This window comes from Lissotriton helveticus, chromosome 9 (genome assembly GCF_964261635.1).
Source record: "Lissotriton helveticus chromosome 9, aLisHel1.1, whole genome shotgun sequence".
Taxonomy (NCBI): Eukaryota; Metazoa; Chordata; class Amphibia; order Caudata; family Salamandridae; genus Lissotriton; species Lissotriton helveticus.
Window position 1 is genome coordinate 239,618,593 of NC_136070.1, and position 27,065 is coordinate 239,645,657.

At 45.0% G+C, this 27,065-nt stretch overlaps 1 protein-coding gene and 1 long non-coding RNA gene across 2 annotated transcripts in view; one reads left to right on the plus strand and one right to left on the minus strand.

The window, feature by feature from the left end:
• BAHD1 (bromo adjacent homology domain containing 1) overlaps positions 1-27,065 on the plus strand; it is a 569,963-nt gene that overhangs the window by 199,533 nt on the left and 343,365 nt on the right. The window lies entirely within an intron of this gene.
• Positions 1-27,065, minus strand: part of LOC144781142 (uncharacterized) — a 55,677-nt gene that overhangs the window by 23,994 nt on the left and 4,618 nt on the right. The window contains exon 2 of the long non-coding RNA XR_013600890.1: positions 1,445-1,606. This is a non-coding gene — a long non-coding RNA (uncharacterized LOC144781142). The remainder of the gene's footprint in view (positions 1-1,444; positions 1,607-27,065) is intronic.

Genomic DNA, 27,065 nt, shown 5'->3' on the forward strand with positions numbered 1-27,065 from the left:
AACTCATAAGCTGATATTTGGAAAAATGGATTTTCAAAATATATTTAAAGCTGCTATTTGAGTGATAAATCATGCCGTATTCCTAATTGTAGTCACTTGGTGCCAGGTGCATTACAGCTATTGCTGTCAAGGCTAACCCATGTAGAGACATTGCAAATTAAAATAGCTTTAGTGCATTACTGCCGCCAACCCTGTCTGATGCATTCAGGTGATCACGGCTGGTAATCTTGCATGGGGTAGCCACTAGTGTGATTTTCTATGACGTGGTCACTATTACAACACTAATAATAGTTGCTCAGGATGATTTTCGTTGAACATAAGTAGCTCTTACTACAGAAAAGTTTGGTGACCCCGGTGTGTAGTAAACTGTTGACCCCGAGAAAAAGCTTTATCACCTCTTCTAGTGGCATCTTACTGTCTCTGCTCCTGTGAGTTTTTGCTTCCCTCAGGATTTACTGTGACCAGCTGGTCAATGTAGACACCCCAGTATATTTCTTGAATCTTAGGAAGGAAGCCCCCTAGGTGGTTTAAGGTGCATGGCATGGGTGCCTTTCAGGGGGCAGGGTGTCCTTGAGGGAGTCTTCGCTTTGGAGAGAGGCGAATGGATGGTCTCAGGAAGCCAACCCTGAGTAAGGACCTACCTCACATTTAAATGGCAATTCTTGGTCCCTCAGTTCCCATTGGCTCATTACCCTGGTATTCAAACAATCCGCGGCTGTCAGGCAATCAGAGATATTTACTGCTTCTAAATATTGAGACTCTACGCACACAAAGTGGGTATCATCATAAAGACCTGTATTTCTACAAAGTGGTATCTGCTTCACCCTGGCCAAGCACTGTATAACTAACTACAATAAACTGGAAAAATATAGATGCCCTTCAGCACACCTATCCATACACAAAACTCAACAAAGATCTATCAAGATCGAACGCAGTTTACTTTCAGACTAATCTATACAAATCACTAATACATTGAACATGCTCTCATCTCTCACAAAATACCAGACACAAATTGAGTGTTTTTCCCATTCTGCAATAAAGAGGGCAACTAATTAGAGAATTGATTACAATGCCATGAAAATGGTGGTTGGTGCTACAAACATGTGAACAACTAACTCAAATATCAAATATAAGTAACTTTCAATCAATAGGTTGCTTCTTGCTTAGCATCTCACTCTTGGTGATTTTCAGTTTCTCTGCAGTGTCGGTAGTCCCAGAGTATGCAAGATTGAGTATTTAAATTGTAAGCAAATGCAAAGGGTGCCACAAAGTTCAGAGTAGTTTCTGTCACTATGTCTTAAGTTTCAGAGATAGTCTCCAGTAAATTAAACGTCTTAAGACAGGAAATACATCACAATTAAAGGCAGTGGGGGTAACTACCACCCCATTGGTAAATGTCTTGTCTTTTGAGGTACTGTGCAGTAGGAACCACTAACATTTTTACCTTCAGGCTGAAGTCTCCAACTGCTTGGGAAGTTTCTACTGGTCAGTCATACACCCCTAGCTCCAGAAGGCAGTTTTTCTCAGACCCCGGGTCTCTCTCAAGCCAGTGTGTCAGTCCTTCTTCCAACAGGAGCCTGGATTCTTCCTTCAGCAGGGCCTTCTTCTGCAAATAAAATCTGTTTAAGAATGTTCTGAGGAGGTGGTGGGGGATACGTCAGATTTATCATACTCACTAGCCAGTGATTGGGGGAATTTTACAACCCAATCTTAACAATTTTCTTGCAGAATCCCCTCCTTTTGCAGCACATCCTCTTTACCTTACTGTAAAATAAGAGCCTTCATTTTAAGCTGGGGGGGTGCACGCTGTCACCCGACAGGCCTGTCTCCAGCTTCTTGCCTACTCCCCTACCTATCAGAGTAAAAACTGATTTCCTTTCCTACTGTGGCCTGAGCCTAATTGTCTAGGAAGGTCCTGGGGATGACTAGAGGAATCCCACCTTTGTACCACCAAGCCAAAGGTAGTGGTCAGCAGTAAAAACCCATTAGCCTTTCCTTGGCACAGAGGCAAACAATTGTCCCCTGACCCAGAGTTATTACTTCTCGCAGCCAAAGATCTGTTTTCCAGATCTGGACTTGTGATAGGTGGCAGAATCCGTTTTCCCTCATACTGTCACGGAGGACAAGCTGTCTAGGAGGGTCCAGGAAATGAATAGGAGAAGTCCTGCCTGGCATCTCCAAGTCAAAAGAGGTAGAGTTAAAGGTGCCATTTTCTCTGCCAACTGTTCCCTCACACCTAGCTAATCCATGCTACTTGGTTAGCAGCCAATGGCCCTTTTTGGGACCAGAGACAAGCCATTGTCCTTTGAGCTATGGTCATGAATTCCTCCCAACCAAGGATGTATATTCAAGCTCTGGTAGTATGGTGATTGGCAGAACTGGTTTTAAGTCGGTTCTTGGTAAAGCAGCCTAAAGTAGATTACAAAGTTACTTTTGGAAAATAAAGATTTTAATCCCAACTAGACATACAAAGAGAAATAGCTTTGCAGTTTCATTTCTCCGGAAGGGCACATCAACTCAATATGATATACACACACACACAATACAATAACGGGGGGTTTCAGGAATAAAGCCAGGCACTTTACTCTCAGTACCCTGGTACACCACAAGTGTTAAGTACAATACAGAAAAAAATATTACTGAGAAGAAATAACAGTGTCTGACAGATACGTTTAGCATGACGGCTTCTTTTAGTCATATATGGAATGGATTCTCAAACAGCCAACACAAGGGTAATCCTACTTCTCCTGTGGTCGGGAACCTCGAGATGGCCCCGTACCAGCCAGTGATGAGAACAAAGGTGACGGCCCAGAACAAAAATAACATGTGACTGTGTCAGGTTAGGAAACGTCAGCCAAGAAAGGATGCGGCGCAAAATCCGGAGAAAAGGACATAAAGGAAGGCGTTGAGGAACAGATGGGATTTCCGAAATGCAGGGAAGTATACGGTCAGACGTGCACGGAGAGGAGCGACATTCAACGCTTTAGGGCTATAGATGAGAAGCAGAGAAAGACCACACAGCCTGAAGCCGCCACAGTGAAGGAACTGCCTAGAGGCAACACTTGGCCGGTCCTGCTGTCCCCGAAGGGAAGATGGCAGTGAGACTTCCTTTGCCACGATCTGGGAGGGTCACAGCACCAGGCAAGTGCCTCTCCTAAAATTCCTCACCTTTGAGAGGTGGCGGGCGGTGCACAAATGACAAAGTAACCCCCCTCCCTTTCCTCACAATATAAGGGCACCAACACGGACAGTCTGTGTGACGGCTTGGTTAAGGGCCTATTTTGAGAGAGTTAACAGTTTATCTATTAGTTTTTGTTTCGAGGAACTCCACCCCCCCACCCTCCTCCCCCACACCTGACTGGACCTGGACAGAAGGACTACCCATCAGAAGGTTAAGGGAACATCCAGGATGCATAGTGAAGGAACTGGCGGTGCTTGGATTATCGGCCCCTCTTTTCTGTTACACTCCAAAGTGTCAAAGTAGTTTGTGTTGGTCATGGAAAGTTTGGTGGTGATCCGTGCAGTGGGGACCGAGAAATAAGGGGGCGAAAACGGGGTGCATTTGTAATGTTAATTCCCATAGGAAAGCATCGTCGAACCTACAGCCCGAACCGCTGGATGCAATTACACTAGATCTGGCAGAAAGGTAGCTGTTACACATATTGTGCTTTTTGGTGCAAATCCGTCCAGTCATTTTTCAGAAATGTAAGCAGAAAAGCTCTCTGGCCGTGGATATTTTGCAGTGGTTGAGCGATTAAATCGCTAATGCACGCACCAACAGGAATGCTCGGATTGGCTGGACGTAACCTGAACAGAAAGTTGCGGCTGCCATTGTATCATCTGGGAACAGTTCCAGACGCTGAAAATGTGTGAAAGCTAACATAAGGGGTCAGGGTACAGATACTCTGACCCCATGTTTGAGAAATGTGTGTGTTAGTGACACAAGTTGTCCAATTTATTTTTCCAAGCGTGATATTTGCGCCAACGCTACCAGCGTAGCCCCGCTGTACCGTTCCGGGGACATCGCAAATATTGTGACGTCATCGCGCATGTTGGTGAAAATATATAAAAAATATATATTTGATCACACTCACTGGTTTCGGTCACACATTCATGTACGCACTCTCAAACTCATACACCCACTCCAACTTCCACAATATCATTCTCAGAATCACTGACACACCCATACCAGTACTTACACACATTCTCTGATTCATAGGTCTACACACACATCCACTTAGTTACCCATACAGCCATTCATACACCAACTCACTCCCTAATACAGCCACTGATATATCCATCTATACAGCCGCTCACACCTTTACTCATAGAGCTACTCACCCACCTATAGAGTCAATCACACAGCCATTTACTCACCAATAGTTATACAAACACCCACTCACTCATTCCCTACAGGTACTAACACATACTCGCTCACCTATTCAGTAACTTACACAAGCACACACTTACCCATACAGCCACTACCACAATCCCTCACTCACACATAGTCACTCATATTTGATTTTAATACTTATATAGCGCACACTGTCACCCCACGGGTATCCTGGCGCTTCAGACTAGGAAGAATTGACCAGAGTGGGATAAGTCAGAGCAGAAAAAAGGGAGACAGGAGGTTAAGCCTTAGGAAAAAGCCAGGTTTTTAGACTCCAACGAAACACTCATAGTCAGTTTGAGGTTCAAAGGAAATTCATTCCAAAGGCGGGCACCGGCCACATTAAATGCCCTCCCTCCCGACTTGGAGCGTTTGAACCTGGAGACCATCAGTAGACTGGCACTAGAGGAGCGAAGCTGCCTCTTAGGCTGGTACCATGTGAACTTTTCCTGCAGTGGGACTGGACCCAGCTCGTGCACCGCTCTGAATACCAGGCAGAGAGACTTACAGTGGACCTTTTAGTTAACAGGCAGCCAGTGTAGATCTCTCAGAGCCAAGGTGGAAGATGAGCACCGCTGCCTACCAAGTGCTAGTTTTGCTGCTGCAGACTGGACTGTCTGCAATCCCTGAGTGATGTATTGTGGAGCCCACAAATACAGAGAATTGCAATAGTCCAGTCTGCTTATCACTGTGCTTCTTACCACCAATGAGCGTGACTCTTTTGGTAGTAGCGGGAGTATTTTTCGTAGCATACGCATTAAGAAAAAGCATACGTTGGCAGTCTTGTTTGCCTGTGACTATCTGCAGGTTAACATCCATCAGAACCCCCAGTTTGCGTACTTTACTAACCGGCGCTGAGAGTTCCTCCTCAGGAGTAAGTTTAAACTCAGATGGTAGGGGTTTGATCACCCTGGCAGAGGAGCAGTACATCACCTCAGTCTTCCCGCTGTTCAATTGTAAGGAATTTCTTCTGAGCCAGTCAGCCGTCCGACGTATACACTGCTGGAATATATCCAGGGAGATGGCATGTTCACCTTGTAGGGAAAAAGACAACTGTGTATCATCGGCATAATTGACTAGGCTGACTCCAAAGGACTTGATAATGGGGAGCAGGGGCTGCAGATATACGTTAAAAAGAATAGGACTAATCGCAGAGCCCTGTGGCACCCCGTGTACTACCGGAGATTTACTGGAGGAAAATGGTGCTAAGGTTACTACCTGCTGTCTTCCTGCTAGATAGGACTGAAGCCATTGCAGTGCCCGACCCTTCACTCCTAGCTTCTTAAGTCTCTCCACTAAGATGGAATGGCTCACCGTGTCAAATGCGGCCGACATATCGAGAAGCACTAAGACAGTAGCATTCCTGTTGTCGGCTCGCATGTGCAGATTATCCATCATGGTGACAAGAGCCGTCTCAGTCCCATGGCCTGGGCGAAACCCAAATTGGTCTCTATCAAGCAGGTGATTATCCTCCAGAAAGCACGATAGTGTCCTACTAACTGCTTTTCCAGGATTTTGACCTGATATGGCAGGAGAGAAATGGGCCTGAAACTTGCCGGAATTGACGGGTCCAGGGAGGGCTTTTTAAACAATGGAGTCACCACCGCCACTCCAACACTCACCTATACTGCCTTTCACATATTCAGTTACTCACCCATATACCACTGACACATTCAATCACTTTACATACACGCACTCAGTCACCTATACAGCTCCTCACTTATCACTCACTAACCCATACAGCCGCTGACTCACCCACTCACTCATCCATGCTGGCAGTCACACACCCTCTCACCCACACAGACACACATGCCCATACAGGTACGGTCAATCACCCATACAGCCACTCACTTACCCACTCACTAACTCAAAGCCACTTGGACACCATTTTACAGACTGATACAGACATTCTGACAACCTAGTCAGTCCCCATACATATGCTGAGACACCTAATCACTCAGAGTCAGTCACACACCCACTGAATCACCCATACAGGCACTTAAACATCTGGTTTTGTAGGACTGAAATGTCAGCCTTACTATTACGTCCCTGTAACCTTTGTTTTTTCAGTGATATATGAATATATAGTAATAGGCTTATCCAACATAGGAAAGGCATTTCTCGCTACAAGCGTCACTGCAGTGCTTTCAAATTGCAGCCTAACCACATTGTTGCTCATGGCAGAAACATATTTTGCCATTCATGTGGATGATGTAAATCACACACTGCAGCCCGTAAATGACATTTAACTTCCCATGCAATAGATGAACTTAGACAATTTACAATATATTTATAGGGAAGTTAAAGAGTCCAAATAGGGAACTCCAATATACAGCAAGATTTGGAGGGGAAGCACTTTGTGCATTTTACCACTGCTACACAGCGGCAGCGTACTAAAGCCATTAAACCAAGGTCCAGAAAAAGGCAAACAATCTAGGGTGACCATGCAGAAAAGGCAAGGTTCTCTACAGAGTTGTAATGGCTTAAATACTTTAAAGAGCCTGATTGTCCCTATAGCATAATAATCATCAAAGGTTCCTGAGAGCAATATACATCAGTGGCCCCAGGCAATGTCTGCAGGAAGTAATGAGCCGAAATGTGCATTAATGTTTTCAGACTGTACCAAAACTCAATTGCAGAAGGCAGTAATGATTAACAATGTGATCACCCTTTCAGGTGCACTCATTGATCCACAGCAGTAATGAAAACCAATGTTTTCAAGAAGCAATAAATCTAATTGAACCTGGCCAGTAACAAGTGTCAGTGGTACCAACCACTAATAAGCATCAATGACCCCATGCATTAATGAACATCAGTGGCACCAAGCAGTAACAAGAGTCAAAGGAGGCAGCATTATTGAGCTTTGGTTGCCTCCAGCAATAGGCAGCCTTAATGGCCACAAGTTGGCAACTGTGAACAAGGCACCAGGGTTGCTGCTCTATTTATTTATTTTTTCCATTTATTTGTTAGGAGTTAATGGGAGAAAACATATGAATGAATAAAACCAGGACAATAATACCACTAGTCTAGTGTGACTTCTGGGAATTCTCCACCATCAGGTTTGAGGAAGACCGGAGCGTGCCTCTACAACACGGTCCCAACCACAAATGCGTCTTAACCACGCATTTGTTTACCATGCATGCCTTTACAACTATATTCATTGTAAAGGCCTGCTTGCTAAAGGAATATGTGTGGTAAAATGAGAACTAAAGGTTCCCTTCAACTTGCCCATCCAAGCAGACCCGTTTGGAACCAACTAGAACACCCTCTAATTGTACCCCCAAAAAAAAAAAAAGCAAAAACGCTCCTTTCCACAAGCCCCAGTGCAGGTGATTTCCCATTTAAAAACTAGGCCCAAACCACGCTTTACGTGGATCGGGTGCCTCCTCAAAAATCAAAGGCACAGTAGACATCCCTAGCCGTTGGTGACAGAAGCTGTTTTCACCTGGAGCAACTTGAACCCCACCCCAAAAAGCATTTCTGGACAACCCTCAAAATGGGCCAATTGGATAACCATGCAAACTAGACCATCACAAACAATTGTGTTTCGAACCCTTCCACTGCACCAATCCTCTTGACACTTGGAGGGACACTAGTCCCACATATTCTCAAGTACCTCCCCAAGCCGCATCCCGATCGAATCACGGAAAGGGGTATGACTTGACTCTAAAGACCCCACACCCCTGCTCATTGAAAAACAAGCAAAAGTCAGCCAAAACAAGACAAAAACACGCCAAATCTTGGCAAGTCCAAGACTCCAGGAACCCTAGACTCCAGGAACCCTAGCCCACACCAACCCTAAGTCCTGAAAAATACCCCGACCTCTGCCCTGAGCCCTAAAACCTACTCCACTCCCCAATAAAGGCCCCATCCCCTCTTACGTGTGTGCAGCGAGCCTTCTGTCCCAACGCTTCCTGTTCCTCTACCCGCCCATCCGTGCATCTAGACCTCGCGTTGCCTTATCCAGGCATATTCGTGGTTTTGCTTGTGCTGTTGGGACATGCATAGCTCTGCCAGCGTTATTAAGACTGTTTCAGATTGCCAGGCGCCCTGCTCATAACTGCAAACCAGACATGGGGGCAACACTCCATTGCCCCAGTTCTTTTTCTCTTGCAAAATGCAATGGGACAAGACTGGCATCTTTCCTGGTGACCAACTTACAACAGTAATTGTGCCCCTGTTGCTTGCTGTCCCAGGTCTCCTTCATCGGAAGCTCATAGCAGGTCACAACTGCCCAGTTCCCTGCTGGCAACTGCAAACAGCCACGTTCACGAATTACTAATGTTGGGTAGCGCTCCCGGCCTTGCATGGATGTTTGACTTCTTCCTAGACGTCTTTCCCTGTGCCTTGTCTATGGGTGGTGGAGAGAGACTAGGTGCCTTCTGTTTATTAAGTAAAAAAACTGCTTGTTATTGTAAACACGATTTTGGGTTACTGTGCCCTGTCGGGGCTACCTTTCTCCTTATTTTTGGAGGATGAAGGAGGATCAGTTTATCCGTCAGTCCTCCACAGCTTGCAGCATTTTGCTGGGCCTTCTGTGAGATACTGCTGTCACTTTTTTTCTTCACAACTGAAATCCCCCACCTCACCACTTGAGTTAGGCAAAGGAGCACTGAATGCTCCCTGGCCTATTCTTGGGCATGGAAGGTGGCACAAGGAAGCTTAATGGCCCTTAGAAACAGTCAGAAAGATCACGTAACTTTGGGGAAGCTGCTCCGGTAAACACTTTCCCACTGGGCAAGGCGGGTAGAAGGGCGCATACAGAACTCCCCTAACTCTTAGGCAAGTTTTTCGAATTATGATTCTTATTGCTTATAAGAAAAGGTACCATTTGCTTTGAATTACTGAACCTGAGACAGCTTAAACCAAACTAAAAAAATAAAGAAAATAATAATGAATTAAAAGAAAAAAGCTAAATAAGTAAAGAAAATGATAATGAATTGAAAGAAAAAAGCATTGTCAAAGGAAAGTTTTAGACGATCAGCCCTGGCACTGAAGTGCACTTACTTGTATACTAGGCAGGAGTACGCCTGTGACCAGGAAAAATGTTGTCATTCACTGTGAAAGCAAGCCAATTACTAATATGGGCAAACCCACTGCCTCATTGTGCATGTTGCGGTGGATGGAAGCAAAATGTGTGAATGACATTCGAAAAAGACCAGCAAATGAGAATGGCGACACACAGCCCCGTATATACTGAACTTATTTATGAACATTTTGATAACTAGGCTGGCAATAAAAACAAAAAAACCTTGTTATAGGAACCCTCTTTCGACTTTTGCCCATTTCCACGTGCCTGCACCAAATTTGCATCTATATTCTGCACTGTGTTTCGCCAACGTTTTATGCAAATTGGTGAAGGCATCAGGGGGAGCAATGCTATTAGTAATGCAAATATGCATTTTGCCACTGAACGTTGAGTTATGAGATCTACTGAAGTGCCTTTGCCACCGCTGTAATACATAGTATTTCATTCTAAGTAACTTTTATTTTATGTTTTGCATGGTAATATTAGCTTCTGAGTGTTAAAATGGACGCTGTTCCCTTTTGGCTACGTTTGCATTCAAAAACAGTTTAATAAAATAAAAAATACAGAATATTGTACAAATAAGTTAAATTCTTAGGTACACCTACATTCTAGTATAAGAAACTTCACTGATCGCCCCATATGTCTAAATTATCATTGAGAATAAAATAATTATAATGACTGCGTAGTACTTGAAAAGAGAACCTTAATCCCATTAACTACATACACAATCGACTGTTTCATTGACATTTCTTAATTCGAGGTGGGCAGTGCCAATATGCCTTCCAAACTCCTATTCTTTGGATGAAGATAATACATCGATGCACCTGCTCACGTTTAAACACAGTATACAATCTCTACAGAATCGTTTATTTCCTTAATCATCCTACAGATCTATTCGATTACTACCTTCATATTGCTAGTGCTGCCCTTTTTGAGTTTCAGCAGTATTGGCATCCCATCACAGGAAAGATATTGCTGCAGGTATATTGGGTACATACTAAGGTATCCACAATGGCTTTATTATGCTGATTTAAATAAAGAGTATGACAATAACAAGCGAAAGTACAGAAGATATTAAAAAAAAGGGGTTTTACAACACTCATTCCAGAAAAGAACACCACTGAAACACGGCTTCTTTATTTAGTTTTTTGATTTTGAATAGTGAGTTATCATGTGGATTAAGGTCGGCTAACGCTCAAGGTAGGGCCAAGAAAGTTACATATACAAATTGTGGGACAAATATCAGGTGAGGCAAAGTAAGTAATCGGTGTTTAACTGTGGTCATGACCTACAGTAGCCACCTTTTTGCCATCAACTGCCGACGCCATGCACAATCTCATGCATCACTTCACCCCTAACCTTGCAGATCAGGCGTTCCCACTCCTTGCAATGAACTACTGACACAACCTATCAAAATGCTCGTTTGTAATCATGCTTCTTTTACGTATCCATAAAGTTATAGCGTATTATTTTTTGCTTTTTATTTTGTTAATTATACTTTTATTTGCATTTGAAGCCACAAATGTGTTCTGATCAACCTCAGCAAAAATTATCTTTACATATTTTAATTTGCCAACACGGTTTCACAAGCATGGGCCTTGCAAACTATGGGGTCGATTAGGATGGCGGACGGACTTTGTGCGTCCACCATCCTGTTGTGGCAAGGGACCGGCTGCCATAATGGCGGAGGTCCCGTGCGTCGTATTAGGATGCACTTGCTACAGTGGCGGATGCATCCCGCATTTTTAACATTGCGGCGGGCGGTGCTGAAAGCACCGTCCGCCGCAATGCTAAAAATGCATGTTGTGCGTTTCAAAGCACAACATGACAGGCACCGTGCGGTGCCTGCCATGTTGTACTTGGAAACACTATGGTACCCCCCATGTGCACCCTCCATCCCCCCTTCACCCTGGGGGCTCGCAACGGGCCCCCAAAGCAAAGACCGTATGCCTAATGCCGCCACGGAAAGGCATTCCCCAAAGCCCATCCTAATATGGCTGGCGGTGTCCGATAGACACCGCCACCATATTAGACCTTCTTGCGACCGCGGCGAAAAAGCGGTGGACGGTCTTCCCGTCCGTCGCGGACCCCCCAGCCACCCTAATATGGCGGGGGTCATTTCAGTACGGATGGCGGGCGGATTGCTCCCGCCCGGTGGCTGCAATCCGTCCGCCATCCTAATCAGCCCCTATGTGTGCATTGGAACATTCTTTGGCAAGCAGTGACGTTTATGGGATTCATTATTCTAGAATCTGCATTGGTGTCTTGACGACATTTGGTCCAGCTCCCATCAGTGTTCATCTCTACCACATGAGTGGCGTCCTGTGCTGGATTGATAGCAAATCCAATAGAACAATTGCAAAGTGGCCAGAATGCTACAGTTCCTTTTGCCCTGGACTGAGGAAAAGGAGTTAACTTCCAGCCTGGAGCTGCTCCTTCAATTTGTTCCTGGTGTAGGGTAGAAACTATCCAGATTTTCTCCTTGAGATTTCAGCACATGCATCGATTGACGTTCTACTTTGTTGGAGAACAGCAAAGATTTACTTTCCAAGTCGTGGACTTGAGCTGGTCAGATGGATATCTCCTGCCAATTGCTGTTGGCCTATTTCAGTGCGAGTCAGTGGCCTTTAGCATCAAATATGATACGGGTAAAAACAAGTTTTCACAACAATAACTAAAGCAGAAGCGCTTAAAACACTGCAGAAAAGGTCACCTGGAACAGATAACAACTTGCAGATCGGCCACGTATTGTCAGATTCACTGCTGCACTGTCAGATCTACTAACTTAGGGCTAAGCCTTGATTTTCCATGGTATAGTGAAATAACCACAGGCGAAATGTTAAACGGCCCACCTGCATGATTAGGTGCACAGATATTCCTGGTCACTGTGGGAGTGGCTTTTATTGTATGCTGGAGGTGAAGGACACTGTGATAAAACAGCTGTTTTTAACATTATGTAGCATATTTATAGAAGGCGCTAAAAGAGCAGTTTTAACGTTTTGCACCATCTGTACAGAAATACTAACAAAATAAAAACAGCAAAGCTATTCCATGTATATTCCTACATAGAAATGTAACCTCTTCATATATGAAAGTTATATGAAATAGTGTGGTTTACTAAAATAAAACTAAATGCGTTGTACCGCCTCGAAGTGCTCTGCTAAATTTAGTATTTATAAAAAGTGCTGGATAAAGATTAAAGTAATATGTGAAATAGCACTTGCTACTGCAGTTTTGCAATGCTACAAACACATTTTACCACCGCCCGAATCAAAGTTAGTGATTTTACTGATCTGGGAAAATTAAAAGGTTAGTTGCGCACACTGATCTTAGTAGCAAGCTATGTCATCAGCGAATCACATGCTTCCAGGCACTACCCACCAGCGTCCTTCAAATACACTCTTAATCAGAGGGTAGTTTATATTTATTTGGTAAAATCTAGCACATTTTAAGCCTACGCATCTGAGCAGGGTGCAATGCCCTTTCAAGGGCACTGTCACTTGCCCTTGCAGTACTGTACCAATGCAGAACAGTGTGGCTGAATTGTATGGGCGAACTGCAATGCCACTAGGAAACAGTGAACAGAGGGCTGGAAACACAGCAGGCAATCTTAACAGTGCCTGAGCGGGACTAAACATGTAACCACGATCAAGCCTTGCAAATTTGAACTGGTAATGTTGCCCCCCGAGATGTACAGCCCATCTTTGTTTCTGTCAGGTAAAAAGACTTTCCCCTGGTTACCGTCCAATAAAATCGGGAGCATAAGTAGGGACTCCACGAGTGCTGAGAAAGAAGGTTCATCAGCCACTGTATGTTCGTGAAGAGGAAAGGGCCACAGGCACCCACTTCGTAGGAAATCATCAAAGGTCTGCTGCATCCTTCAGGCCCCACTTTCTTGGACACGCGCTTTTCACATACTCACGGTCCTAAAACTAGTTATAAATCCACACCCTCCCTCTAAAACATCCACTGATTCCTCGCTGTTGCGACGTAAGTGATAGCCACACTTCCAGTTCTCTTAGCCACTCCCAAACCACTACTGCTGGGCCCTCAGAGTGTGTGACTAGAGGTAGGCGGAACTCACAGAATTTCACTTTGCTGAAGTTACATAAAAACTCTGCAAGATTCCGCAAGTTTCTGCCAGTGGGTGGAAAAACGCACGGCATGCTACGATATAGCTCCGATAGCGTGTTCAGCATGAATGGCAACACTCTGTGCGCAAAAACGCGGCCATTCGAGTTGGTTTTGCTGCCCTTAGAGTAGAAAACCTACTCCAGAAACAGCTCAACAACTACGACCGTTCGAGTTCGAAAGATCATACTGAAAGGCTTCCTTGCGACCAGAATTCACGCTAGGGGATGGCAAGCCTCGCTCACCAGCTCACTTACTGGAGCCTTGCATTGTTTGTTCCGTTGCTCAATTGGGGAAAAAACGTCCGCCACACTGCGGAATTTGGCCAGAAATCCTTGTTAAAAGAATGATACGGAGTTGCCAAAATCCTCCAGTTGTGCAAGCGGAATTAAAAATTCCACCCAGACCTAACAGTGACATGCCGGACTGGCCCCCGCACGTACCCGAACACCATCTATTTGCACCTCCTTCTACTCTGTAGGTTGGGAGCTTCAGCACGAACCAATTGTACTCTTATCAGCTCCATACAATATTCCTGATAATGACAACATTGTGATCACGGTACCCCCAGGCACCTAGAGGCATCTGTACCCCCTGGCACCTAGAGGCATCTGTCCTAAGTGGACACCACCAACATTAACCAGACTGTCTGAGCAACTAATAGGTTTCTGGGCCACAGACCTAATAATGACTAAAAAAAAAAACAACTAACATACTGCCTCTGTTCCGGACGCTATTGTCATGGAACAACTATGTTCTTGCCTTGGAGGTGCAATTTATCTTCAATGCCCAGGTTTGGCTAGACACTTCCTTCGTTCTGGTAAAACACATAATACTGCCTAGCCAGAGGTCAAAGTGGGCAAAGTCGATTGGCGACAGCGTGCCCAAACTTTTTTTCAGTTTGTAAAAACTGTTGCTGTACTTTTTATTAAAAAATAACATTTAAAAAAAGCACTTCCAGAATTGTTACTCTGCTTTGGGGGCAGAGGGCGAAGTGTCCTCAGGGATTTGAGCTAAGATTATCATTTGACAGCCAGAAATAAAAAAAGAAATAGGAATCCCATTCATCTCCTTCTCCACCTACTCACCATGGTGTCTGCATTATAAATAAGCATTGGCAAAGCCAACTGGTCTGGAGTCAACCACCAGCCTTTTGAAAATTCATGTTTAGTCATGGCTTTTGCAAAAGTTTGGGAAGCTGGATGGCATTTGATACATGCTTGAGTGGGTTAGAGAAAAATGTGAATGACACCCCAACAGACAAATGGATAAAGTGTGGCTGAAAATCCCTATAAGTAATTATGTCATACACACAATTTTAGTACAATCAAAAGGTCTTGGTTTACACAGACCTTAAAAAGACAATTGTTATGCCACTGGATGCTAGTCTCTTGCCATTGTAGGTAGAAGGAAGGGAGAAAGGCAAGAAAGAAGGAATACAAAAGACAAAGCAAGAAAGAAGTCAAGAAAGCAAGACAGAATGAGAAAAAGACAGAAAGGAGGAATGAATGAAAAATATAGAAGAAAGCAAGACAGAATGAAAGCAAAAAAGAAGGCAAGAGGAAAGGATAGGAAGAAGGAATGAATGAAAGCAAGAAATTAGTGTCAGTAAGCAAGTAGGCATTTAGGCAAAAGAGGAAATAAGTAATGAAAGCAAAAAAAAAAAAAAAATTAAGAATAAAGGAATGGAAGAAAAAAGAAAGGAAATAAGGAAAGGAATGAAAGGAAAGGCTGAATAAGAAAATGGGCAAGCAAGAAAGGAGGAAAGAAAAAAGGCAAGAAGGTAAGATGGAATAAACAAGCATTTACAATGCAATGGTTTCGCCTTTGGAAAAGTTAGAGCTATTGGCATTGTAAATGACAAAATTTGTATTTATGTGTTGGTTTTGAAAACAGATAAATAAATGGCATTGTCATTTACATTGCCATTAGCTTAATCTCTTGCAAATCCGAAACCTATTGTACCCTACGGACGACAGCAGACAGCAATTACTACCACACACACACACCCAGAGCCACACACACACACACACCCAGAGCCAGCCACACACACACACACACACACCCACACACCCAGAGCCACACACACACACACACACACACACACAGAGCCACACACACACCCAGAGCCACACCCAGAGCCACACATACCCAGAGCCACACACACACCCAGAGCCATACACACACACACCCAGAGCCACACACACACACACACACCCAGAGCCACACACACCCACCCAGAGCCACACACACACACACCCAGAGCCACACACACACACACCCAGAGCCACACACACCCACCCAGAGCCACACACACCCACCCAGAGCCACACACACACACTCAGGAGAGCAAGCACAGCGAGGGGGCAGGGAAGCAAGCACAGCGAGGGGGCAGGGAACTAAAAGTAAAATACTAAAAATAAAATATTCCATGTCGCAATTAAAGTTACCATCAGCCAGTCACTGGTTAATGACTGTAAAAAAATCATCATCACCTATGTACCGAAGGGAGGAGTAAAGAACCTCAGGGTGCCCTTCAGTGTAAAAGTCTTCATTGGCTTAGGGTGCAGGTGGGCCTTACTTTTGTTTGAGCAAATGATGTGAACAGGCCCTGTCCCGTCCTGATGCTCTGTTCAGGACGGGGATGATCAATAAAATGATAATGAATTACCATGTTATTTTTTATCTCTGGGGGTTTGGGGATAATTTAAGTGTGGCAACACTCCTCTGCTACAACAGAGGAACTGTCCCTGCGTTCTGCACCAATAGAACTTATACTGACGAGGGCCCTGGCACTTATTTTACAAATTAAGCACTGGTCGCCTAGCTATGTAGCTATGTAGCAAGGCTTTGAATACCGGTGGGAAAGAAGATGCATCGACTGTCAGTCCTGCCCACAGACCTCAGGGCAGTGACTAACCAAGGAAGGTAGATAAATTAATAATAGGGATCCTTCAGGTGCAGCATTATCATCCAGTTGCCCGGATCCAAGAGAAATAAAACCTCTGCCAAAGTGAGCATACTGAATTTGTCCTGTTTAAGAAAGAAGTTGAGAAAGTGGAGATCTGAAATTGGACAAAGGCCTCCATTTACCTTTGGCACCAGGAAGAGTGAGGATAAAATCCACTCCCTATTTCAGATGCTGGAACCCTCTCCATGGCTTCTTCATCTAAGAGTGTAGCCTTATTGCTGCAGAATGGACAAATAGTCCCTATAAAGCAGCTCTGATGTGGGTGGAATATATGTCATGTAGAACAGGAATGGCAGGGTGTACCCTTGCTGGACTATCTGAGCACCCATTTATCAGATACAATGTTCTGTCACCCATGGAGAAAATAAATTCTCCTTTCTCCAACAGGGTGGCCATATGCCACAGAGGGCAAACAAAAGAACCTTGGAAGCTGCAGCAGAGTGACAGGGGGCTGGGCAGTATGCTGCCCCTGAGGTCATGGATGTTGACAGCCAGATCCTCGACCCGACCTTAAGAAAATAACTTGTGGGTCAGTTGCAAGGTTGAAGGGCATTGGCACGGTCTTTGTGCCACACCCTTTCCGTAGCGTCAAAAGGCAAAAATGCTAGGGCTACTTCCACATAGGCACAAGGGAGACAGAGGGAGTGCAGTATGGCCCAATTGTTTTGTTTTAGCACTTCAGTGCCGAGTCTGCTTCGTTTCCAAACAGGTAGGTGCTGTCAAACAGCATACCCATTAATGATGCTTTGTACATCACCCGAAATAAACAAGAAACTAAATCCAGCATGATGCCAAAGCATCACACTGGTACTGAACGCCCTGGCTAAACATTCAGTAGTATCCAGCCAATAGTGGGTGACATTTTGATGTGTGTTAGCCACCCTGGACGATCTGCGCTAGGTTAGAACGAAATTCAACATGGACTGCGGGAAAGATCTAGCTTACCATGTTCCAAAGTGCATGTGAGCATAGTCCAAAGAGGCAGATGGCATTGACTGAACCAAGGGCCAGACTAGCTGAGGTGAAGATTAGTTCCCCAAATGCCTCTGTATGTTTTTACTCACTATAAGGAGGAGTTGTAGGGAATGAGTTTCGTTTAACCTACGGGTAGAGTCCTGGACCACTAGGCTCGCAGAAGTGAGACACTGTGTGAGGAAAGCAGAGTCACAACGGTTAGGTCTTTGGCGTCTAGCCACTTGCCTATTTATTGGCCACAAGAACAAGGTTTGGCCTGAAATGCCTATTAAGTGCAATAGTCTGAGCCCCATTGCAAGGAAGGAGCGGTTCTGTGTTGGCCTGGTCAGAAGGTAGAGCCTCAGATAGTACGTTAGTTTAAACCTTGATAAATCGAAGCTGCAAGTCACAAACTTCAGCCACAGGCCGGTTGACTACAGCTAGGGGGCTGATTATTTTGTTGATTGGCAGGGGGAGGGGGGACGCAAAACAATCTAAGGAGAAGTATACAATCTATTGGCCTTGTGTAGATGCTTCAGAAAATAGTTATTATAAAAGTATTGGAATGAGCAATTCCATCATCACCATTTTCATCAACCAGACCATGTTGCCTGTGTTGTGAATCCGAACCAAAAAGGATTTGGAGTGCTTAAGGTAGACTCCCGAGAAGTGGTAATATATCAGAATGAGGGTGGACCATCTGTGTCAGATAGAATGAGACTTCGGTCAAGCTCATGGCAGATTAATCTTGGAGTTAGACAAAACAATTGGATGCGCCTCTGACATTAGCATCACAGCCAGCAATGGCATGGCAGGATCAGCATGAGTTGTGGCATCCGGTTCGAAGTCAGAATGGAAGCTGGTCCTAGAGAGGGGACAGACCCCACAAAGGGGTCAAAAGACTCACATGACGTCAAGGACAGATCCACTGACAGTAATGCAATTAGAGGCCTCCTCGGATCAGTGGAGCCTGAAGGCGTGCCAGAGGGAGCTGGTAGGGTAGATACGCAATATGGCTCTGAAAGACCGATATATGAAGCAGTGTCACCGATAGATGCAGAAACTTTTTTTTAATCTGTCCCAGTTGAGGAATCTGCTCCTCAGTAGGAAATCAGGACCAAGACTGAGAGGTACCTTAAGATGCACACAACTTTTCTGAGGAAGAGGGGCAGGACAGAAAAATCCACCTTCAGCTTCTTGGACTTTGAATTACTTGAGGACTTCGAATGAGAATAGGATCTTTCACAGGAACGACTTCCAGAATGGGAATGAGTGAGTCCGTGACTTCGAGTGGGAGCGGGTTGTACATGCATTTCTTTGGTGCTCGGTAACATATACTATCGCTTTGGGCTCAAGGATAACCTTGGATTCATCTGGTCACCGTTGGTGAAGGACTTGGAGTTGTGTCATGCCGCTAGACACCAAAGACATACCTGTTGGTAATCTGTCACATATCTATTTGTGACAGTCGCTATTAGGCTTAAAGGGGGACATGTCCCCTGCACATAGGAAAAATAATTTTGGAACAAAAGTTTCTTCAGAGACAAGGTAAAATTTGAGATTGTGCTCTAGATCTGCATCCCGAAGGAGCAGAAAGAAAGGAACTGACATCCTTGCTTAAGGATGGTGCGTATATGCAAATCCAATGTCATTTCCGGATCGAAGGCGAAACTGAGCCTCACAGTGCCACCTGCAGGTTCAAGTGAAAAATGCTGAGAAAAAAACCCGGATCCAGTCTGGAACATGGGGTTGTTCACAAGGTGGGGAACCTGCACATAGAAGTATCCCTTAAAAAAGTGTGTTTATAAATTAATACATTTAATTATTTGATACACGTTTAATTTGATGAGCTAATGAGCTGTAAAATTGTATTTTAATATTTCTGCGATAATAAACCGTTTATATTTAAATTATAAAAAATAATAAAAGTTATTACATGTTCCTATATTTTTACCATATGGAGCTCTCTACTTCAGGAGGTATTCAGTTGCTAGTAATAACTTGACTCTCCTAAATTCTGTTGCAGAAATCTTCACCTCATTTGAGGGATGGAGAAATGAAAGTCTACACTTAGGTTTAAATCTACATTCCGCAATGGTGAACAGCAAAAGGGTGGAGAGTTACCTCTAGGCAAGTAAATCTAAATGTGTATGTTCACATTTGTGAATCAGGCTCTTTCATTGCACCGCTTATAAAAAAATATTTTATACTTCACGCATCCCAAGGGAAAATAGAGCATGCCCTTTCTGAAAGGAAGTTGTGCTTCTTAAAATGTTGTAATATTAAGAGTCGCACTTCCTATTCCAAATGATGAGGAAATGTTCAGTAATTCTATGGTGAAGCGTATTAAAAGGAACGTCACTGTGCAGAACTCAATTGTTACCCCAACCACCGACCTCTTTGCCAACCCCTATTTAAGGGAGATTTTTTTCTCCTCCGATGCACAAGTTTGCTATAAAAGAGCCCTTCCGAACACAACTTAGTCCGCGTTCTACACTGGCAGGTGCAGCTGGACAGAAGAAACCTCGAATGAAACAATAAATGAACCAACCTCTTCAACAGTGGCTTACATCCTCGGTTATTGAAAGCATTGCTCTCTGAAAACAACTAGCTTAGTGAGTGGCCATTTGAAATTGTAACTTTTCCTGTTCACTTAGTCATAGTCGCCTATTTTAAATTCAGGCCGATTCACAAATTCGCTCAACGTAGTTTGAAAGGAAAATTTGCGGTCGCTTGGGGTCATATTCCCTTTAGCCAGAAGGACCGCCAAAGATGGACAGACAGACTGTCGGAAATACGCTACATTTGCTGCCATCGGGAAGATCTACCCAACCCACACCCCCTCTAAATTGCACGCCTAACCATAGCTCTGAGCGACAACACGAGAACAGTAATTATGTTTATCTACAGCATCCAATAAGGAGACGTTCCAAGAGTAATTGCAACACCTATGAACGCAAACAAGAAACCCATTCCATACTTTCCCGGACCCATTTCTTTATTTATATTTTTGGGCACCAAAGCATTGGCAGCGGCATGGCTTGAACCAGTTCTGCAAACACCAACACCACAGACCTTGGATTACACCTTTTATATTTACACCATCAACCAAACAGGACACCATTCGTAAACGCTGCGAACATGCAGATAACATTTGAGAGCACTAACCACGTCCTCGCTCCAGAGACACTTACTTGATCTGGCCCAGAGCAGGTTGTATTCTGAGACGGGATAACTTTCATGTTCCAGGGCAGGTCTCGGATCAGGAAGCGCGCCCTTCGAATGCCGACGAAAGATTCTATTTGCAAACCCTTCCAGCTTCTGACGAGCAGACGGAGCCCCCGCACCCTGCACACCTACAAAGTCACTGTAGGTGGTCATCGGTGAACAATTGTTCTTTTTTTTCAAACCGTGCCAAAGAGGAAGGTACCGTTCTAAAACAAGCTTGAGCAAAGCGATTGCAAATGTCGAACTTCCTGTTTGTCACATGAGCAAAACCACGACGGCAGTTTCCTTTATTACTAAGTTAGGGAAGGGAACCACTCACCTGGACTTCCTCGGCCGGCGGACAAAATTACTGGCATGGAACGCTCCTCATGAAGGACTGCATGACACGGCCCTGGCTGTAGACGGACGGCTGAGACCCACGGAGAAGGTGACCCGACACGAGGGAAGGAGCAGTCGCACGGGGATGCACGGGACAAAGGTGCAGGGGACATGGTGATTTCTACTACGGGGGGGGGGAGGGCCTGTGCTCGGGAGCCTCGGGGCGGTTGATCAATGCAGGCTGCTTCCTCCTTCCGGCTCTCTCCGCCTCCTCCTGCGATGACGCGGAAGGGGGCTCGGCCGGCTGGGCCAATCCCAGCGCGGCCCGGGCTTGAAGGCGGGCGCTGCTTCCTCCTCTCACTCGGGGCCGCGGCGGTGAATACACGGAGCAATGCCGGGTGGGCACCGGCCTTAAATCTAAATATTAAGCGAGGTGGGCACTCGCTCGGGGTACCACAACAGCGGCAAGGTCCCTGGCAGGGTAGGCACCTGCCAGCGGACAAAATAATCGAAAATCAGGTGCCGGCAATGCCGGACCAGATTCGGGGGCGTTCCCGGCTTTTGGCTGACGTATCATGACGTAGCCAAAAGCCAAAGATTCTCGGGAACGCCCCCGTGTCTGGTCCGGCATTGACGGACGCCTCTCTGTTCCAATGGCTAGCCTCCATTTATGGAGCTAGCCAATGAAGCAGAGAGGCGTGTTCAAGTCACCCATACTAGAAACTACAGATTTCTCTGGAGGAGGAGCCTAACGGCTCCGCCCCCCAGCGAAACCTAAAAAGGAATGCTAGAAAGAAAGAAAAGGTATGAAAAGAAAGAGGAATGAAAGAAACAGTAGGAAGTAAAGAAAGAAGGAATACAAAAAGTGCTGCAAACTAAACACAATAAAGCGTATCTTTCTGGGCAAAGTTTAAGGAAGAAAGATTTGTGAAATTGACTCCAGAGTAAACGTTTTCTGAAGAATTGTCCGCTTCTGAATTCAAATGTATAATGTTAATGCTTTCAATAACTCAGTGCAGAGCAGTTTAAAACAAAGGCGATCAGTTCTGCTGTGAAATTCCTTTTAGAGTGTCCTTTGTTTATCTGAGAAAATCAGATAAACCTAAGGACTTTCCCAAAAGGAATTCACAACCACATTGGCAGGAGACAAGAACCGATAACGCATGGAAATAGCCTGTGCTCCCATCTGGTATAAAGCGTCCTGCTGCCACATCAGACTCTAAACACAAAGGCAAATATTGGCCCATAAGGAAACTAGCTAGTATGCAGATGTGCTCCTTGTGAAAGAGCAAAATTAAGTCACTCAAAGTAACTGTATTCAGTGGCTGATATGGCTAACCACCCTGCCCCATGCTGTAGTGGACAGAACCAAAATGTGACTGAGACACCAGCAGACCAATGGATAGAGAGAGCTGGCTGAGCCTTCTTTTAATAAGTATATTGCACATATTGTTGTTTTTTTATTTTTTTTAATCAAAAGGTCTTGGCTAACGCCATTCATAAAAGGAAGCGAGATTTCGTTAATTAGGGAAATTAAATAAAGATCCAAAGAAGCTTCTACGTGGTAAATGAAGACCGCTACTCTTCTTTTGTTGGATTTTTCATAACCGTGGGTTTTTTCCGGTTTATTTAAACTGAATATGCAGTTTGATGGTGGCTTTGGAGCACTGGTTGTGGTAGATGTTGAGCAGTGTCTGTTTTGAGAAAGGTCAGATATGTGTAAGTCCTGTGAACACTCTTCTGCTCCCCCATAGTCCAGCACCTGAATGGATAATCATAATTGGATTGAGTTCTGGGAAATCACATTACATTAACTTTTTTTTAAATAAAACTCTGGGTCTTTGCCCTCCTTAATTCTGGCAGATAAGGCAGCTGAGGCACCTGGGGATCCAATACAGCGTTTTCCTAGCATCAGACATTTAAGTTGGAAATAAAATGTACTATTAGAACCCAGAATTGCCAATTTTCTTGTATGATATTTGCCACAAGATGACATCTCACTAAATAAAATCAAATACCCAGACCACATAAAAGAACAATAAACAAACATAACCAACAGCACTGAAGATGAAAATTAAGCAAACGACACATGTAAATAAATATGCAAAACATGGTTTTATTATATGTGCATATTGCTTGGGTTCTTAAGACATTTTAATTATTGCATCAGAGGACAGGAAATAAAAATTGGTATTAATATTACACGGCTCAGTATAGGCATTTCATTGGAAAATCTGAGCCAACTTCCTAAGGTATATTAAACCTGTGGGCTGCAGGTTGGAGACAGCGCTACAAATTCTGAAACAGCTGTGTTATTTTAGTCACTATCTGTATCCAATGAGGAATAGATAGCCACCCGATTGATGGTAGAGTCAGTATGGCTGTTTTACGCATCATACCAGCAATAGAATGGATTGAGAAGGTAAGGCATACTAGAGTGTAGACACATGGTTTGAGAGCCTTTCACTGGCTAATTTTCTGTTGCATCCTGATGTTCTTAAAGAAAGACTGGGCTGTTTCATAATGATAAGTGTGAGGGTTGGAGAGGTCACCACAGTTAACCAATGCATTCACAAAAGCCTCATTACCTAACCGACCGTCTTCCTCTCACAGTCGTCGCGTCCGAGTTTAGTCCATTGCTGAAGAACCTAACCACCAAACGTGACTTCCCTTCCCATTCCAAAATGTACTTCCTGAGTAAAAGACCCTCACTTCCTGGGAAGGACTTCCTGATTTCTTATTCTGCAGCCGGTTGCCATCTTGGTTTCAGGTGTTTGGCAGTGACTTGCAGGATATGATAAAATAAAAAGTCTGCAGAGAATCAGAAGCCTGTTACTCTCGTATGCCCAGCTTCCAGAGGCAGAGGTTTTGATTTCCGGAGGGCATTTCCCACTGGGGGTAGGACCACAGAACACCAGCCCTTTCGAGTTAGGCGTTGCGGCTGGGGCATCCCTCATGCTGACAAATCCTGATACTCTGCTGCCGCCTCCTCTCCCACCCACCCCTCCCAATACATGACGGTTCCAGGTTCCTTCCAATGAGGAAGGGGGGGAGGGGGCATCTTCAGTCCTTTCAGGACATTTGGATTTGTTCCATTTCCGATTGTGGTGTCCGAGGAACGTTTTTCTCTGCTCCCATCTGTCATATCTCCTCCTTAGTTTCTCAGCCTGGACTTGGCTTTGCAGTCAGGGGAGATGTCCTCTACTTTGGCTCCGGTTCTTTGTGGGAGGTTGCGCCTATATCCCCTTGTTTACCACCTCCTGGGCCATTGTGATCCGCTGTTCCAGGTGTACGAGGCTTTGATTCCTGAGACACCTCAGATCCACTGGAATCTCCAGTGGTGGCTGGACCCGCTTATCTGGGCAGGGGTTTCTCTTAGATTCCTCTGCCCAGTCCTGGTTCTCACAACTGATGCCAGTGGAAAGGGTTGAGGTGCCACTCTGGGGGATGCCTCAGCTCACGGGCTATGGGATCCGCTGGAGGCATGTCAGTCTTCCAATTGGAAGGAGTTGGCAGCGGTCTTGAAAACTTTGTTTTTTTTCATCCCCTGCTGATGTGTGCCTCGCTGTGTCTGTAGGCAGACAACCTGGTCGTCCTCTCTTATCTGAACAACCAGGAGGGCATGTGTCCTTCTCTCTTTCTCCTTGCTCAGAAGATTTCCCTTTGGGCAGAGTCCCATCTCCTGGGTCTGTCCTCAGTATCTTCCGGGGAGGGAGAATAGGACTACCAATGCTCAGAGTAAGAGGGTTTCCTCCTTGGTGAAGAGGAGTCTGGATTTGGGTGTCTTTTGCTCCATCCAGTGCCGGTTCGGTCACCCTTGGCTGGATCTGTTGACCATTGAGGGGAGTGCTCTTCTTACCTAGTTTTGTTGTCTGGATCCATCCTCAAGGGCATTGGCAGTGGATGCCATGGTGGTTCCATGGCCTACTTTATTGTTTTCCGGCCATCCCGCTTCTCCCTAGGGTAGTCCGGAAGGTGGTCCAGGACCTGGCAGAGGTTCTTCTGGTTGCCCTGGCTTGGTCACGGCGTTCTTGGTTTCCTTGTCTTCTCCACCCATATCTTCCTATTGGGTGTTATCCCCCTGCGTCTGCCTCTTTTTCCTCTGGTCTCTATTTGCAGATTGAAGCTGGCCATTTGGCACTCGAACCCTCTTAGAACAGGGTTGCACAGTGGATGTGGCAGAGCTCATCCAGCAGTCTTGGTGGCTGTCTACCCTTAAGGCTTATGATCGCCACTGGTGGAATTTTTCTGGATGTTGTCAGGATTGGGGGTTCTCTTCTTCCTGCGAGTCCCCCGTGGTTTTGGAGTCCCTTCTGAACAGTTTTCAGCTGGGTCTGGCTATTTCTACCCTCTGTAGTCAGTGGGTGGCTGTTCAGGCAGAGTCTGTATAGTCGGTGGCTCCTCAGGTAGCTCATCTACTATGTAGTTGTTCTCTTTGACGGCCGGTGGTACATTCCCCATTGCCACCGTGGGATTTCCCTCTGGTTTTGCAGGGTGCTCCCTGTGAGCCATTGGAATCCATTGGAATCCATGGGTTTCTGATTTCTCTCTGCTAAAGTGGTCTTCTTGGTGCCCATCTCCTCGGGAAGGAGGGTTGGGGAACTAGAGGCCTTGCTGTCCGACTCTCCTTTACTTAGTTTTTTTCCCGACAAGGTGGTGCTTAGGCATAATCCCATGGTGGTGTCATCTTTTTTTTTTTTATTTGGATTCGGATATTGTTTTTGCCCACCTTTTGTCCGGCCCCTGCTTCTGCTGAAGAGTTGCATTTGCATTCACCGGATTTCCATTGGGCTCTTACGGCTTATTTTCATCACACTGAAGAGTTTCGCAAGTCAGGTGCCTAGTCTCCCATGGTTTGGCCCCACGGGGTTGTAAATACTCCCTTTCTGCCTCGTCCCGTTGGATTAAGTTGGCAATCTCACATTAATATTCTTCGGGCTAGCCTGTTACCGAGTCTTTCCCGGGAAGGTCTACTGGGGGTGTTTCTGCCTCCTGGGCATCCTTCAAGGGGGCTTCCATTAGGGACATTTGTTTTGCTGCCACTTGGGCTCAGCCCTACACGTTCACGACTCACTACTGTTTGCACATGGGTGGGGATGTCTCACCCACTCTTGGTACTGCTGTTTGGAGTTCTGCTGTTTCTCCTGCGATACGATTCTGTATGCTTGTGGCATTAAACTTCCTTTGTTTGCACTTTTTTGCTGTGTGGTTTTTCCTGCAATCAGTGGTGGGCTTGGGTACATATTCCGACGTGGGGACTGAGAGAGGAAGGCAGACAAGGAGGAAACGCCTGGTTACCTACCAGTAATCATTACTCTGACTCCTTGTCTTCCTCATCACAGTCCTGAGTCCCCGCCCGCCTCTCCCTGGACCACCGATTTCATCTTGCTTGGTTATTTCAGAAGTCCTTCCCAGCAAGTGGGGTACTTGTACTCCGAGAGTATGGGGGCCATCTTGGGATGGGAAAGGAAATCAAATTTGGTGGTTAGGTTCTGCAGGAATGGAGTAAACTCTGATGATATGAGGACTGTGACGAGAAAAAATGGACTCAGAGTAATAAATATTATCAGTAAATAACCGGGCAGTCACACTTCTCGATTACAGTTATGGCCTCTGGAATTAAGTGATTCTGCAGCATTTTCTGCATTATTATGGATTTGCCACACTGTCCTTCATCTGCTTTATAAATTATAATTTACATTTTTCACCAGTGAAAAATTATTTTCTAGTTTACACAGATCAAAAATACAAAAAAGTGCAAAATGTGGTTTGGCGCAGTAGAAGATCCTTTGTAGAAGTTAAAGGATGACCCATCACTAACTTATGGCTATATTTACGTGCTAAACAGCTACCAATAAGGTACAACTCTGCCAACACACTATTAATAGGTGCCGACATGTCAAAATATTATCAAATATTGTGTTTTATACTGCACAAATGTGCCTTTTCCTGATGTAGAACGTTGTCAGTCCTGCTGTATAATTTGACTCTTAGTTCCAGTGACGTTACGTAAAGGCAACCTTTTGAGCAACAACAGCAAG